The 14,578-nt window shown below is 36.0% G+C and overlaps 2 pseudogenes; one reads left to right on the forward strand and one right to left on the reverse strand.

The window, feature by feature from the left end:
- Positions 1 to 281: 281 nt before the first annotated feature.
- LOC112584392 lies at positions 282 to 1,227 on the forward strand (annotated as a pseudogene).
- Positions 1,228 to 4,820: 3,593 nt separating this feature from the next.
- On the reverse strand, positions 4,821 to 5,784 carry LOC123333090 (annotated as a pseudogene).
- Positions 5,785 to 14,578: the final 8,794 nt, after the last annotated feature.

Below are 14,578 nucleotides of genomic sequence, written 5' to 3' on the forward strand. Positions count from 1 at the left end.
GATTTTTTAAAATTATTTCTACTCTGATTCCAACCTGTAAAACAGGGATTTGATAAAGAAATATTCTATGTGAAACACACATACTGGCATATGGTAAAAACTTACTTTAAAGTAAGTTACCTATTTTTATTAACTTGTTTTTAAAAATCTCCTGAATTATGTTAGCATGGTATAGTAAGTTGACTTTTAGAGACAAATCCCAGTGTTATACACGGATAATCCCCTTTTCTGTGTCTTCTCTTTGTGTTTTCTCCTGAAGGTTACTTAAAAGAAGAAGAAAAATGAAAAACTACACAGAAATTACAGAATTTATCCTCCTGGGACTGTTGGACGACCCCCAACTGCAAGTTGTGGTCTTTGTCTTTCTGCTCATCACCTACATGCTCAGCATCACTGGGAACTTGACCATTATCACCCTGACCCTGCTGGATATCCACCTCCAGACCCCCATGTATTTCTTCCTCAGGAGTTTCTCCACATTGGAAGTTTCATTCACAACTGTCACTATTCCCAAGTTCTTGGCCACCATTATTACTGGAGATAAAACCATCTCTTTTAATAATTGTATGACTCAGTTATTTTTTTTCATTGTCTTGGGAGTCACTGAGTTTTACCTTCTGGTTGCCATGTCCTATGACCGCTACATTGCCATCTGCAAACCGCTGCATTACATGACCATCATGAATCACAGAGTCTGTACGCTGTTTGTCTTGGCCTCTTGGCTGACTTCATTCTTAATTATATTCCCATTACTCATGTTCCGCATACAGCTTGATTACTGTAAGTCCAATGTTATCAACCATTTTATTTGTGATTATTTCCCTTTATTATACCTTTCTTTTTCAGACATCAAATTTCTAGAGATACTGGTGTTTTCCTGTGCTGTTTATTCTATTGTTCACTTTAGCATTAATAATTCTGTCCTACACATATATCATCAAAACAATTTTGAGGATCCCTTCTACCACTCAGAGGACAAAGGCCTTTTCCACATGTTCGTCCCCCATGATTGTCATCTCCATCTCTTATGGCAGCTGCATTTCCATGTATGTGAATCCATCTGCAAAAGACAGGGTCTCTTTGAGCAAGGGAGTAGCTGTGCTAAATATCTCAGTAGCACCCATGCTGAACCCCTTTATCTACACTCTTAGAAATCAGCAAGGCAAGAGAGCCTTCATGGACATTGCAAGGAAGACTATGTTTTTTCTTAAGGAAATGAAAATATAAAAGTCCTGTTTCATGAATTAGAGGCATATGAATGAAGAGCAATTAAATTAAAATCCAGGTTTGTCAAAATTTATTAATATCCACACAGCCTCCCTAGATTCATTTTCATCATTTATATTTTTATTGTCAGCAGTTTACTAAGGATATTTGCATATGTGTATTTTATTTTTGCCATTTAAATTTGAACTCTTCATATATGTACATATATATACATATACATTTTTTTTCATTCCGATTGCAAACCTTCTCTCATGCACTTTTCCTAAGGTGAAATTTCAAAATGCAAGAGACAATAGCATTCTGTGATTTCACCAGAATTACTCTCTTCAGTAATTAAGTAAATATTGTATTATGTTTAACCTTATTTTTTATTACCACACAAGGATAATAAACATAATCTGACAGTCTCATTAGAACATTGCATATACTCTCCTTTTCATATTGTGGCCAATTTAGTAACTACATGAAAAACAGTACAACTTAAAAGAATAATGTAATTACACTTTCTTGAGAAATCAAATAACTTTTCTCATTAGTGAGTTTAACACTTTCTGGGCTGTATAATTTATCAACTCAAAGATTATTATAATGAAGGAAACTATGAAAGCTATTAGGGAAAACTATGAAAAAGCCTCCACTTCTTGGGGAACTCCAAAATTAACATATGTATCATAACAAGTCTTTTAAAATGCCTGAAGAAATTATCAATTAAAAAAAAATACACAACGTGAGAGTTGCAAGTTAAATTTTATTTGGGGTAATATGAGGATTGCAATCTGGGAGTCGGACCTCAGATATCTGTGAGAAACAGATCTAAAGAGGTATAGGGGAAGGACAGTATATATGTGATTTGGTAAAAAGGGAGTACATGTATTCAAGCACATTTTTTTTTGTAGAAAGTTTCTGCTCATCTCATGAGCTATGCTAGTTATGAAAAACAATCGTCACCATGAAGAATTTTGTGTTTTTCTTGACATGAAGAGATACAAGTATTGGGCTCATAAAATCAGCTCCTGAGACTGTATAACTATCTGAAGGCCTGCCCTTCCAGTTTTCCCAAAGCACAAAGTGCCTCACTCCTGCTCTCCACACTGAACTCCTTCAGGCGGTGTTGAACATCAGCAGCTGCACAGCACATGATTTAATCCTTGTACAGGCAGATGGCAAGCACTCATGGCAAGTGCCAATTTGTAGCTGACAAAATAAATATTACTGGATATCAAAGATGACTGCATTTCCTGTGGTCAGTTGTATATTTAAATAAAAGCTTGATGTTAAGCTGATCTTTTGATAATCAGTAGCTAAGGGGTGTTATAACTTTCTCATATTTGTGACTATTCTGAGATAATAGCTTGTACACACAATTCATTTATTTGCCTCTTTAAGTGATGTGCCTAATCAATAGGAGTAAAGAAGGTAAAAGAGCAAAGTTTTACCATATATGAACTTGAGGTTTTTTGTTAAAAATGCTTATTTTAAGCATTATCATATTGGAAAATGTACTGATTAGAATTTATATGAATAATCATGCAAGATCATGCAATTCTGGCCCTGAACACTTTTTTCATTTCTGTTTTCCCTGAAGTCAAAAATTTATATAGTGATGAAAGTTACTCAAACTCATCCCTCATTTTTAAACCATTATTATACAAAGACTGTAACCATAACTCAGAGGCATGTTTCTCCTGATATTCACATACTATACTCAACTGAGAGTCTTAGATCCTTTATTTGATGAAACACAAGAAAAACAACTTATTAAAAAATACTGAGATTTCCACTTTGTACAGAAGACATGCCATTACTTTCTTCTTCCCTCATGCTGAAACATTTATAGTTTCTAAGCTTGATTGGAAGCATGTGAAAATACTGAAGTTTAGACTTGATTGAGGATCGTGAGTTCTTATTCACTCAATAAAAATATACCATAATTAGTAGATAGGTTAGTTCTGGGAATTAAAGGAACTGTAAAAATTATACAAAAGATATGAAGACGTCTACGCTGATATTATCCGATAATGCAGCTCTCCACATCATTCTATACACACTCTTCAGTGGTTAGTTTAAATGTTTGCTATCAGTATAATCATTTTGATTATCAATAGCAGGGGTCAACACACACTTTTTATGTTAAAGGGTAATATATTGATAATTTAGAATTTGCAGGCATAGTGTCCCTGATGCAATTACTCAGTTCTTCCTGTCTTTATTTGGATGCAGCTACAAACAACATGTAAATGAAAGGGCTCAGGTGTGGTCAATAAAACTTTTAACAAAAATAGGTGGTGGGCCAAATTTTCCCAGTGGGCTATGGATAGTCCATTGACCTCCTGTCTTAAAATTTTCCTAAACATTGACCCATATATTATTTCTTATTTAAAATAATGTAGTATGACTAATAGGTTCATCTAGTCAAAGCTATGGTTTTTCCAGTAGTCATGTATCGATGTGAGAGTTGGACTATAAAGAAAGCTGAAGAATTGATGCTTTTGAACTGTTGTGTTGGAGAAGACTCTTGAGAGTTCCTTGGACAGCAAAGAGATTCAAACAGTCCATCCTAAAGGAAATCATTCATGAATCTTCATTGGAAGAGCTGATGTTGAAGCTGAAACTCCAATACTTTGGCAACCTGATGTGAAGAACTGAGTCATTTGAAGAAACCCTGATGCTGGGAAAGAAGGAAGGTGGGAGGAGAAGGGGACGACAGAGGATGAGATGCTTGGGTGGCATCACCGACTCATAGGACATGAGTTTTAGTAAACTCCGGGAGTTGGTGATGGATAGGGAGGCCTGGCGTGCTGCTTTCCATGGTGTTGCAGAGTCAGACAGGACTGAGTGACTGAACTGTTTATGACAAAAATGAGAAAATTCTTGGTTGGTAGAGGTACAATTTTAAAATTTAATTCCAACATTTTTTGCATGCATATAAATGGTGATAATCTTATAAGATATTTCCAGAGGAAAAGATAAGGTAATATTTCTGCCAAAGAATAACAATTACAGGTACCTCAGAATGTTGTTGGCAGGATTCAGTGAGCCAATAGGAAGAAATTGCTTTCTTTTAGAAAATCATTCTCTAGAATAAGTCTGGAATATAGTAATTGCTAAACAAAATTATCTCTACCCTCTTCTTTCTTGTCCTTCTCTTCATTATTATCAAAATTATTAATAGTAGTATAATTTGAGTAAGTTTATAATCTTTCAAAAATATTTAAGTAAATATTTATATTTTATTTCCAATCTGTTAGTGTATGTGGTTATTTGATTTTATCAAAATGCCAAATAGAATCAAAATTCTCTAATAATATTCATTTCTGTTATCTTGTAAGAGTCAAAATTTCAGGAATCCACATTATTCCTGAGATTCTTTTTCTCGAATGAAATGGCTTATGTTGTAACATGTTTATACTTCATCAAATACATAACGAATAAAAGACAATTTACAGAAAATTCTGAAACAATATTCAGCTTTATCCAACTTATTTCATTCAGCGTGTGGGAAAGTTTAGAATAGGAATGAATAAAAAGGAATCATATAACTGTAGTGAAACAGTTTTGAGAGAATATGAATAAAGAAATCATTGACCAGAACTTTATTTTTTAATGCTACAATACTTGCATTTACTTGAGAAAAAGATAACCTTTTGGATGGTATCCTTAAAGCCTTGCTTTTCTTGCTGGTTCCTCGGTGTATATATAAACAGATTCATCATAGGAGCAACAGAAGTATTCAGAATTGCTACTCCTTTTGTCAAGGATGCCTTTTCTTTTGCTGAAGGGTTGACATATATGAATATACAGCTTCCATAAGAGATGAAAATGACAATCATGTGAGAGGAGCGTGCAGAAAATGCCTTTTTTTCTGTGACTGGCAGAAGGCAGTCTCAGAATTGTCTTGATGATGAACATGTAAGATAGAATTATTAATGCCAAAGTTAAAAACAGAATCACTATTGCAGAGTAAAAACCAATCACTTCAAGGAGCCATGTGTCTGAGCAGGATAGTGGCAATAGGGGGAAATAGTCACAAGCAAAGTGATCAATGATATTAGAACCACTGTAATCTAACTGGAGAAAAAGAATAACAGGTGGGAAGATGTTTAAGAACCCTGCCAGCCAAGCACAAAAGACAAGCAATACGCAGACTCTGTTGTTCATGATTGTTGTGTAATGCAGGGGTTTGCAGATAGCTACATAGCGATCATAGGACATGGCAGTTAGAAGATAAAATTCAGTGATGCCCAAGAAAATGAAGAAAAACAACTGAGCTGTACAATTGTTGTATGAAATCGTTTTGTCCCTGGTGATAATTGTGCCCAGAAACCTAGGAATACCGACAGTTGTAAAGCAGATTTCTAATATAGAGAAGTTCTTGAGGAAAAAATACATAGGTGTCTGTAGATGGGAGTCCACCAAGGTGAGAATGATGATGGTCAAATTTCCAGTGACACTTAATATATATGTGATGATTAAAAAGAGAAAAATCACAATCTGAAGCTCTGGGTCATCTGATAGCCCCAGAAGAATGAATTCTGTGGGTCTTGTGTGGTTTTTCATTGCTGATTCTTTTCTTCCTCATTAGAACAGAAAATGTATGCTCTCCCGATTAGACATAAAAAATGTTAAAAAATATTTGAGAATAGAATACAAAAGTTCTAAAGCTTCCATCATGAAGATAGTGTTTGAAATTTAAAGCCTCTGTTCCCATACAGTAACTTTCTCCAGTTTCCATTCAACCTTTCATTCAAATAATGAATATTATCTGAAGTTAAATATTGAGCTCTCATCTTCAAAAATACACTCTCACAGGCCATGGATGAAATAAAAGTTACATGTTAACATTTAAACTGGGACATTTCTTCTACTGTTTTCTTTGTTAAGACTTCAAATTATTCTTTAAAATATTTAGCTTCTTTGGTAATAATATGATAATATTTAATTTATTCTTCTCCTTTCCTCAGTATTATAAAACACAGTATGCTTTGTAGGTAATCTAAATACAGAGTTTATAAGCTTACAGAAGCTATGTATCCCTCTTCAACATTTATATTTTGAAAAACTGAGGCCCACTTTGTTTAGGAAACTTTCACAAGTTTAAATGACTAGTGTACATAGTAAATATCTCACTTTAGAATATGTGTTTATCCATGGGAATATTTTTTTTGGTATTCTCTGCTTTCTTATGGGTTTGGTTGTTGCAACCCTTTACCACATCATTGTTTTCTTTTTCTGATAAAAGGCCAGAAGAACAAGAGAGTGTAACTTCTGCTACTAAAATAAATATTGCCTAGAAATAGCTTAGTTCATGAATGAGCACATCAGTTTTCTTTGCTTTACACTATTGATTTAGAAAGTGACCAATTTGATGGTCAAAACTTTTACTGGGAAGCAGATATTCCTTTACATAGGGAATGTTATTTTAATTCTGTAACAGAAAACCATTTAACTTAAAAAAGTTAATGAAAAACCCAAGACTTTATGCTGTGCTGGTTCTTTAGAACTCCATAAATAGTCTTCTTGTTAGTAAATAATCACATTTTAATATCAAAAAGGTTTTGAATTCACAAACCCATAAACAAATACAATTTTAAAACATTTTAATGATACAGGATCATATTATTATACTGGATAATAACAAATATTAAATAATAATATTAAATAACAAATAACAAAGATACTTACTCCCTGGTTCTTCTTGATGATTTCGTCTCAAATTTTAAAATCTGATTACTTCTATACTTATGTAAATTCAGAGTTGGCAATTTATTTGGTTTCTTTTGTACTCTCAAATCAAGTATGGTGATTTAACTTTGTCATGGCTCTCAAGGTTTATAGTTATCATATGGTTAGACTGGTAATATTTGACCCATAATATCCTTCATTCCTGCTGCTGCAAAATTTGAGGAATATTTTCATTATAATGCAATGCATAGTTGCTCTTTGTAACCCAAGCTCTATGTATAAACTTAATTACACCTGGGTAGACTCATAAAGTACTTCTTACACTTGCTCCTTTTCATATAATATGAAACACTACTTACTAAGACATTTTCTTTGTATTAGTGCAAAGATTTTAAATAAATATTTTGTAAATCTATGATAATCTATCTATACAATTTAAGTAACATTTTTCTTAAGCTTCAGAGCCTAACATTTTCTACAAATTCTGCTTTGAAAAACAGAAAATAGGAATGTTCTTCTCTATGTATGTCATATACATGGAACTGGATTTATCTGTCTCCTGTTAGCCCAAGGGAATCTAAGTAAAGAGAGGGCCAATGAGGCATCATTAAAAGATACAGGTGAATCAGTTTTGTAAATATGGATACAAAAATGTAAAAAGGCAAAATGACTGAGATACATGAGGCAACTTCAGAAACAGCATGTGATATTGAGTGTGTGAAAATTTAATTTAGATTTGACTCTTGCATGATTATGTTTAAGGAATCTACTTTTTTCCCCCAGAAATTCTGGACTTACCCTTAAGAGAGTTAGTGTGTTTATATCCCTTGAATTTTGAGTTTACATAATAGAAACAGAAAGTCTCTACAAATAGATTTGTATTTGTAGAACTCCAGAGAGGCAGTTGTTAAACATTTACCAGAAGTCGTTAATCCTTCTCATTTAGAACATCTGTCAGCCATGGAGTGGATACTCAATAAATATTTTAAAATAAATAAACATATTTAAATAATTTATGTGCAGAGTCAATCCCTGCTAATCAGCGGAACCTTAACAACTGATTGCAATATGTATTATTGTTAAAGAATTTGAGAAAGAAAATATGAAAAGAATCATCAGTTGGATACACAAATGAAGGTGAAGTCTCTCACCATGGCAGATTTCAAGCTATCAGTGTACCCTTACAGAACACAGAGGTGAGAACAGACTTGTGACCATTGGCTGCCAGGATGTGGTCCAGGCAAGCTCCAGCACATGACTGCTGGGAGTGCATCAGTTCATCTACAAAGTAGATAAAGATCCCTGCTTTCAAGGTGTGAGGGATGTAAGAGAATATAGACAATAAACCTGAACATAATTGACTAGTAAACTATATATATGGTATTTCATATGTTAACGAGTAGTTTGTAAAAGAAGAGAAAACTGAAAAATCTTGGAAGTGGGGAGATACTTTTATATTAAAAAAATGTCATTGGGGTGGATGTTTGTCATTGAGGTGACATTTGAACAGAGACCTAAAGGAGTGGAGGGTGCTAGCCATGCAAATATCTGGGAAAGGAGACTTTCCAGTAAAAGAAATATTTAGTGTAAGACACTAAGTCCCTAGGAGGAAAATTGTGTTATTTGCAATGAATGACATATTTTTTCCTCCTTTCCAATACTTTTATATATATTTATTTTTCTTATGATAGTTTCATGGATAGAACTTCCAGCAGAGTACTAAATGAAAGGAGTTATGGTGATAGTTCTCATTTTATAACTGATTTTATCAAGACTTGGCTATTGTTTCAAACATTCAAATTGTTTGCTATCATTCTTATGAATATTATCAAATATACACTAAGATAGAGAACTGGAGAAATAAATTTCATTTACAGATCAAGCAGACTCAATAAGCATGAGGACTTTTTAAATATTTGCATTAACTTTTTAAAACTTTTAAAGAATTTTATTGATATATTTTAAACTAGAACTGAAATAGAGTACTTTTTCATCCCTGTATATTTTCAGTATGAATTCCTAAAATACGTGCTTGATTTTGCTTAACCATGATGCAATTTTCAAACTAGTAAAATTAACCAAAGTTTCTTTGGTATTATTTATCATCTTGCAATGCTCAGAGATACCCAGTTGTCCCAAAATATCATTTTGCGTTAACTTGTTCAAATTGAGTTAAACAAGGAACATATAGCATATCTAGTTGTGATGATCTTATCAGGTTATTTATGTTACTGAAAAAATATATTCTGTTGTATTTTACTAAAAGACTGTTAAGAATCATGATTGGTCATTGCATTTTGTTCAAGGATATGTGATTTTCTTTTTTCAACCTTTGATTTTCATCTTTAATCCTTTAATGTAACTGATTCCAAAAATAAGCTATCTAAAGATAAATAACCTTTGGGATAAAATCATATGCAACATAAAATACTAGTTTTGATACTTTTAGTACTTTATCTTTTAATTTAGGGCTTAAATTGCTGATGATATTTATTTTCTTACATTATGTTTTGATATCAAGAATAAAAGTCTCCAAAACTGAGATAGAAATGCTTGCCTCATCTTTTCCTCTGGAAATACTTTATAAGATTATGCTAACTTACCTTCATAATAAAAAGAGCTGGAGTTAAATTTAAAAATTAGGTCTATTATCGAATTTTCACATTTCAATCAAATTCAGTTCAGTTCAGTCACTCAGTCGTGTCCGACTCTTTGCGACCCCATGAATCGCAGAACGCCAGGCCTCCCTGTACATCACCAACTCCCGGAGTTCACTCAGACTCACGTCCATCGAGTCAGTGATCCCATCCAGCCATCTCATCCTCTGTCGTCCCCTTCTCCTCCTGCCCCCAATCCCTCCCAGCATCAGAGTCTTTCCCGTGAGTCAACTCTTCGCATGAGGTGGCCAAAGTACTGGAGTTTCAGCTTTAGCATCATTCCTTCCAAAGAAATCCCAGGGCTGATCTCCTTCAGAATGGACTGGTTGGATCTCCTTGCACTCCAAGGGACTCTCAAGAGTCTTCTCCAACACCACAGTTCAAAAGCATCAATTCTTCGGTGCTCAGCCTTCTTCCCAGTCCAACTCTAACATCCATACATGACCACTGGAGAAACCATAGCCTTGACTAGATGGACATTTGTTGGCAAAGTAATGTCTCTGCTTTTCAATATGCTATCTAGGTTGGTCATAACTTTTCTTCCAAGGAGTAAGCGTCTTTTAATTTCATGGCTGCAGTCACCATCTGCAGTGATTTTGGAGCCCCCCACCAAAAAAAATCTGACACTGTTTCCACTGTTTCCCTATCTATTTTCCATGAACTGATGGGACCAGATGCCATGATCTTCGTTTTATGAATGTTGAGCTTTAAGCCAACTTTTTCACTCTGCACTTTCACTTTCGATAAGAGGCTTTTTAGCTCCTCTTTACTTTCTGCCATAAGGGTGGTGTCATCTGCATATATGCGGTTATTGATATTTCTCCCGGCAATCTTGATTCCAGCTTGTGATTCTTCCAGTCCAGCGTTTCTCATGATGTACTCTGCATATAAGTTAAATAAGCAGAGTGACAATATACAGCCTTGACATACTCCTTTTCCTATTTGGAACCAGTCTGTTGTTTCATGTCCAGTTCTAACTGTTGCTTCCTGACCTGCATACAGATTTCTCAAGAGCCAGGTCAGGTGGTCTGGTATTCCCATCACTTTCAGAATTTTCCAGTTTATTATGATCCACACAGTCAAAGGCTTTGGCATAGTCAATAAAGCAGAAATAGATGTTTTTCTGGAACTCTCTTGCTTTTTCCATGATCCAGCGGATGTTGGCAATTTGATCTCTGGTTCCTCTGCCTTTTCTAAAACGAGCTTGAATATCTGGAAATTCACGGTTCACATATTGCTGAAGCCTGGCTTGGAGAATTTTGAGCATTACTTTACTAGCGTGTGAGATGAGTGCCATTGTGTGGTAGTTTGAGCATTCTTTGGCATTGCCTTTCTTTGGGATTGGAATGAAAACTGACCTTTTCCAGTCCTGTGTCCACTGCTGAGTTTTCCAAATTTGCTGGCATATTGAGTGCAGCACTTTCACAGCATCATCTTTCAGGATTTGAAATAGCTCAACTGGAATTCCATCACCACCACTAGCTTTGTTCATAGTGATGCTTTCTAAGGCCCACTTGACTTCACATTCCAGGATGTCTGGCTCTAGGTGAGTGATCACAGCATGGTGATTATCTTGGTCGTAAACATCTTTTTTGTACAGTTCTTCTGTGTATTCTTGCCACCTCTTCTTAATATCTTCTGCTTCTGTTAGGTCCGTACAATTTCTGTCCTTAATCGAGCCCATTTTGCATGAAATGTTCCCTTGGTATCTCTAATATTCTTGAAGGGATCTCTAGTCTTTCCCATTCTATTGTTTTCCTCTATTTCTTTGCATTGATCGCTGAGGAAGGTTTTCTTATCGCTTCTTGCTATTCTTTGGAACTCTGCATTCAGATGCTTATATCTTTCCTTTTCACTTTTCTTCTTTTCACAGCTATTTGTAAGGCCTCCCCAGACAGCCATTTTGCTTTTCTGCATTTCTTTTCCATGGGGATGGTCTTGATCCCTGTCTCCTGTACAATGTCATGAACCCCAGTCCATAGTTCATCAGGCACTCTATCTATCAGATCTAGGCCCTTAAATCTATTTCTCACTTCCACTGTATAATCATAAGGGATTTGATTTAGGTCATAACTGAATGTTCTAGTGGTTTTTGCTACTTTCTTCAGTTTCAGTCTGAATTTGGCAATAAGGAGTTCATGATCTGAGCCACAGTCAGCTCCTGGCCTTGTTTTTGCTGACTGTATAGAGCTTCTCCATCTTTGGCTGCAAAGAATATAATCAATCTGATTTCGGTGTTGACCATCTGGTGATGTCCATGTGTAGAGTCTTCTCTTGTTTGTTGGAAGAGGGTGTTTGCTCTGACCAGTGCATTTTCTTGGCAAAACTCTATTAGTCTTTGCCCTGCTTCATTCCATATTCCAAGGCCAAATTTGCCTGTTACTCCAGGTGTTTCTTGATTTCCTACTTTTGCATTCCAGTCCCCTATAATGAAAAGGACATCTTTTTTGGCTGTTAGTTCCAAAAGGTCTTGTAGGTCTTCATAGAACCGTTCAACTTCAGGTTCTTCAGCATTACTGGTTGGGGCATAGGCTTGGATTACTGTGATATTGAATGGTTTGCCTTGGAAACGAACAGAGATCATTCTGTCGTTTTTGAGATTGCGTCCAAGTACTGCATTTCGGACTCTTTTGTTGACCACGATGGCTACTCCATTTCTTCTGAGGGATTCCTGCCTGCAGTAGTAGATATAATGGTCATCTGAATTAAATTCACCCATTCCAGTCCATTTTTGTTCACCGATTGCTAGAATGTCGACATTCACTCTTGCCATCTCCTGTTTGACCACTTCCATTTGCCTTGATTTATGGACCTAACATTCCAGGTTCCTATGCAATATTGCTCTTTACAGCATTGGACCCTGATTCTATCACCAGTCACATCCACAACTGGGTATTGTTTTTGCTTTGGCTCCATCCCTTCATTCTTTCTGGAGTTATTTCTCCACTGATCTCAATAGCATATTGGGCACCTACCGACCTGGGGAGTTCCTCTTTCAGTATCCTATCATTTTGCCTTTTCATACTGTTCATGGGGTTCTCAAGGCAATAATACTGAAGTGGTTTGCCATTCCCTTCTCCAGTGGACTGCATTCTGTCAGACCTTTCCACCATGACCTACCCTTTTGGGTGGCCTCCTGGGCATGGCTTAGTTTCATTGAGTTAGACAAGATTGTGATCCTAGTGTGATTAGACTGAGTAGTTTCCGTGAGTATGGTTTCAGTGTGTCTGCCCTCTTGTGGCGTCTTGCAACACCTACCATCTTACTTGGGTTTCTCTTACCTTGGACATGGGGAACCTCTTCACGGCTGCTCCAGCAAAGCACAGCCACTGCTCCTTACCTTGGATGAGGGGTATCTCCTCACTGCCGCCCCTCCTGACCTTGAACATGGAATAGCTCCTCTAGGCCCTCCTGTGCCCTCACAGCCACCACTCCTTGGACATTGGGGTAGCTCCTCCCAGCCACCGCCCCTGACCTTGGACGTAGGGTAGCTCCTCTCGGTCATTCCTGCACCATCGCAGCCTGGCACTCTTGGCTGCTGCCCCTGACCTCAGACATGGGGTAACTCCTCTTGGCCGCCACCCCTTGGGCATGGGGTCCTCCCCAGCTACTGCCCCTGACCTCGGACCTGGGGTAACTCCTCTAGGCTGTGCTAAGTGCACAGGTCCTGCCGCCCACACAATCAAATTAGCCTATATTAAATAAAGAAAATAGCATATGGGTTAATGTTTATAGCAAAGTCTAAAACAGGGGTGGGTGAACTAAGGTTTATGGGACAAATTTGGCCCAGTTCCCATTTTTTTTAAAAGAAAGCTTGGTACATATACACAATGGAATATTACTCAGCCATTGAAAAGAACACATTTGAATCAGTTCTAATGAGGTGGATGAAACTAGAGCCGATTATACAGAGTGCGGTAAGCCAGAAAGAAAAACACCAATACAGTATACTAATGCATATATATGGAATTTAGAAAGATGGTAATGATAACCCTGTATTGGAGACAGCAAAAGAGACACAGATGTATAGAACAGTCTTTTGGACTCTGAGGGAGAGGGTGAGGGTGAGATGGTTTGGGAGAATGACATTGAAATATGTATATTATTATATGTGAAATGAATCGCTGGTCCAGATTCAATGCATGATACAGGGTGCTCAGGGCTGGTGCATTGGGATGACCCAGAGGGAGAGGATGGGGAGAGAGATGGGAGCGGGGTTTGGGATGGGGAACACATGTAAACCCATGGTGGATTCATGTCAATGTATGGCAAAACCAATACAATATTGTAAAGTAAAAAAAAAACAAAAACAAAAAGGATAATGTAACATAGTATTACAAAGAAAAAAAAAGTTTTATTGGACATGCCTGAGCCCTTTAATTCACACAATGCTTATAGGAGCATATGTATTACAAAGACGGAGAGTTGAATAGTTTCAACAGGACACTATGGTCTGCAAATTCTAAATTATTGATATATTGCCCTTTTACAGAAAAATTTTGTTTACCTCTGATTTTGATAATCAGTGTTTACATGCAGATTGCAAACATTTATACTAACCACTAAGGAATTTGTACAGAGTTATGTGGAGAGCTCCATTATCTGATAATATCAGAATAAACTCCTCTTTTGTAATTCATTTACCATTCTTTTAATTCCCAGACTATAGTTTATGGTATTAAGAACTCATAATCATCAAACAAGTCTAAACTTCAGTATCTTTGTACAGAGTTATGTAGAGAGCTACATTATCTGATAATATCAGCAAAAACTCCTCTTTTGTAATTCATTTACAGTTCTTTTAATTCCCAAACTACAGTTTATGGTGTCAAGAACTTACAATCATCAATCAAGTCTAAACTTCAGTATCTTCAAATATTTCCAATTAAGCTAGGAAATCATAAATGTTTCAGCATGAGGGGAAGTAATAGTAATTCCATGACTTTCCTACAAAGTCGAAATCACCTCAGTATTTTTTAATAAGTGGTTTTATTTGTTTTTCAGTAAATTTT

The sequence above is a fragment of the Bubalus bubalis genome, chromosome 4, assembly GCF_019923935.1.
Source record: "Bubalus bubalis isolate 160015118507 breed Murrah chromosome 4, NDDB_SH_1, whole genome shotgun sequence".
Classification (NCBI taxonomy): domain Eukaryota; kingdom Metazoa; phylum Chordata; class Mammalia; order Artiodactyla; family Bovidae; genus Bubalus; species Bubalus bubalis.